The following is a 3,909-nucleotide window of genomic DNA, read 5'->3' as shown; positions in this document are numbered from 1 at the left end:
ACTCGATGACGAGAGCATATATATATATATATATATATATATATATATATATATATATATATATATATATATATAATCTAATCGCTATAGAATATGAAATCCATGGTATTGTGAATTATTTATTGGTTTGGATAAATCCTTTCCAAACTCGTCTCGTTATCATTTCTTGACCAAGATTTTAAAATTCATAGTCTTGATTTTGGAACAGTTAGTTCCAGGGTTCTGATGGTTACTGTTTGAACCAATATAAAATAAAATGTATTCTTTTAATTTTAAACTTTTGGAAAACAATAATGGATAACTCGTTATTTAATATTTATATGATATAAAACAGTATGAGAATTTAATTTTTTTAAAAAATATGTATATATAAATCGGCATAAAGGATCTTAAATCTAATTTATACGATTTCGATTACAACTTCGTATAGTTTGTTTCTTATTTTTAGGTGTATTAAAATCGGAATAAAAACTTGAGTTCTCTATTGCTGTATCTGTGATACTGTTCCAGTTTTGGATCACATTTTCAAGAAAACCGCAGAAAGTATTGGAATATATTCTATATCTTGGAATATATTCTATATTATCTTCTGTATATTTTGTAATTTGTATTTTCCTTTTATCTCTTAGATTTTTTAGTTGTATATAAACTAGTCTTGTATTCATTCTTGGGAATATATCAAAACAATATTATTACATCAGTTTCTATATGATATCACGAGCCTTTGGCATACGCCACTAAAATATCCTTAACCCTAGCCGCCGCCGCCCTCCCTCTTCGCCGAGCCGCCGCTACCGTTTTCCATGGCCGGCACCACCACTCCAGCTGCTGCCCCTGCCACTCCGATCTTCTTCAATGCTGCTGCTCATGCGCCTTTGAAGCTCACCTCCTCCAACTTTCTCTCATGGCGTCTGCAGTTCACGACCCTTCTTACTGGTCATTTCTCATCTCTGTCCGGCCAAATTAGTTACAACCGATACCACTTCAACGCTGAATACTGCGTACACCACCTGGATCCGCCAGGATCAACTGATATTGAATATTATCATTGGATCACTATCTCCGTCATTGATTCCGTTTATTGCTACTGCCACCACATCCGCAGATGCTTGGAACACCCTTGCCCTCACTTATGGCAAGCCCTCTCGTGGCCGCATAACCCAGTTAAAGACGTAACTTCGCAATCCAATCAAGGGCAACCAGTCCATCACCGAATTCATGCAGTTCATCAAATCCAAAGCTGATGAACTGGCTTTCATGAATGCCCCTGTCAACATCGAGGATCTCACCATCAAAGTTCTTCATGGTCTGGATGATGATTATAAAGAACTTGCTCATGCTATTCAAGCCCGTGATTCTGCAATATCGTTTGCGGAGTTACATGATAAACTCCTAAATCATGAAGCTCATCTGGCTTCTCGCAGGGACACCCAGATCACACTTTCGGTCACCGCCAATCCGTCTGCCAGATCGACTGGGGGGTTCCGCCGTTCACCGCCCATCGCGCACCAATAACCAATCCGCCACCCTGGCGGCTGGGATTCCCGGCAGCCGTAGCAATCGTCTCCGTCAGCAAACGGACAGCGTGTCCCTCGACCCTATCTTGGGCGTTGTCAGCTCTGCGGTCGTCAGGGGCATTCTTCCAAACGCTGCCCGGATTTTCAGTATCTACCAGCTCTTGCGGCACCTTCTGGGAAGTCTTATTCCGCCTCTGGTCCTTTTGCTTCCCCAGCGGCTTACTCGCTTGCACCGTCTTCTCCATCTGACTGGATTCTTAACTCCGGCGCCACTCATCACGTGGCATCTGATCTTGCCAATTTCTCAATGCATGACCCTTATGTGGGTTCTGATGGTGTAATTGTTGGTGACGGCACTGGTCTTCCCATCACCCACACAGGTTGTCTCTCAGCACCCATTAATCCTGCTTCTCTTCAATTTCCTCATGCCTTGTGTGTGCCCTCAATTCAGAAGAATCTTTTATCAGTTTCACAACTGTGTAAATCTAATGACGTCCTGGTTGTTTTCTCTTCCTCTGCTTTTCAGGTGAAGGACCGTTGCACCGGGGCAATTCTCCATCAGGGTCCACTTAAAGATGATGTCTACTCCTGGTCTGCGCCCACACCGTCTTCACCACTGGCATTTACCTCCTCTTTTGTGTCTCAGCCCGTCTGGCATCATCGTCTAGGTCATCCATCTGATCGAGTCCTACGTCAATTAGTAGTGTCTAAGTCGTTGTCGTCCTTTAATTCTCCGTTGCGTCGTTTTAATTGTAACTCTTGTTAGTGCAATAAAAGTCATAAATTACATTTTCATGATTCTTCATTATCCTCTCAATTTCCTCTTGAACTTATTTTTTCTGATGTCTGGACCTCCCCTGTTCTTTCTAGTGATGACTATAAATATTATGTTATCTTTGTTGATCACTACAGCAAATATATTTGGCTTTATCCTTTAAAACATAAGTCGGACGTTCTCCCTGTTTTTCGGTGTTTCAAGTCACTTGTGGAAAAACGTTTTGGTCGTCTCATTCTCACCCTATACACTGATAATGGTGGTGAATTTCTTGCTCTCAAAGACTTTCTTAGTCTGCATGGGATTTTTCATCTGACCACCCCTCCCCATACTCCTGAACACAATGGCTTTCCTGAACGTCGTCATCGTCATGTTGTTGAAACTGATCTAGCGCTTCTCCATCATGCGTGTGTTCCTACCAAGTTTTGGCCTTTTGCCTTTGCCACAACATTTTACCTCATCAATAAACTTCCTAAACGCAATTTGTCTTACACGTCGTCCTTCGAACGCCTGCTCGGTGTCCCCCCAAATCTCTCTAAACTTCGTATTTTTGGTTGTCTTTGCTACCCCTGGCTTCGCCCATATTCTTCCCACAAGCTTACCCAACGCTCATCACCTTGTGTCTTCCTTGGTTACTCCCTCACACAGAGGCCTACCTGTCTTTTGAGTTCTCATCTGGCAAAATCTTCGTCTCGCGTCATGTTGTCTTTGTGGAGTCTGAATTTTCCTTTGCCAGTGGTGGTTCTGGTGCAGGTTCATCTCTAGGAGTGCCGTCTGATGTGCCGATGGAGGATTCCCTGGCTGCTGATCCTTCACTACCTTGTCCACTTGAGCCGTGTCCTGTGCCAAACACCTTCACCTCTGCTACACCACCCCCGAACCCGCCACCTATCACGACCGAACCTCCACCTCCACCCAATCAAACGGCCGTCCCCCCTACCCAACCATCCAGCATCCATCCTATGGTTACTCGCTCCAGAAACAATATCTTCAAACCCAACCCTCGTTTTGGCCTCACCGTTGTTCCTGACTTCACTACATCTGAACCAACCACACATACTTCCGCTCTCAAGAAAGGTGTATTGCAAATTATATTAAATAAGAGTAATTAAAAATATTCTTTTGGGAAATCATTTTATTTACAAAGAATAAATCAATAAAGTTGTTATGGGAGATTCATTTGAAATTTATGAATTTCGACTATAGTTTTATGATTAACAATGAAAAAATAATACATTATTTATTTACACACTAATGACATTTACTTTGAGATAAACTTAAAATTCATCTTAATTAGCCTGAAATACTATAAATTTGAAACTTATAATATCATTTCTCTGTATAACAAAAATAATTTGAAATAATTTCGTACAAATTCAACCAAAAAGTTTTCCCATCTTATCCACGTACAAGCCACACGTCAAGTGGTTGATTAAGTTTTATTTGAAAATGCCATTATCCAATAAATTCAAATTCCACGCCAAAAGCATAGAATTCAAAATATAAAAATGTTATGATCATGTAATAATTTCCTAGATTCTGTTTAGACACGTATTTTAAAAATATTATTAGTGTTTTACAAGAGAAAAAACTAACTATTATGTGTTTGGACAAGAT

The sequence above is a fragment of the Henckelia pumila genome, chromosome 3 (assembly GCF_033568475.1).
Source record: "Henckelia pumila isolate YLH828 chromosome 3, ASM3356847v2, whole genome shotgun sequence".
NCBI classification, from domain to species: domain Eukaryota; kingdom Viridiplantae; phylum Streptophyta; class Magnoliopsida; order Lamiales; family Gesneriaceae; genus Henckelia; species Henckelia pumila.
This window is presented reverse-complemented; position numbering follows the sequence as displayed.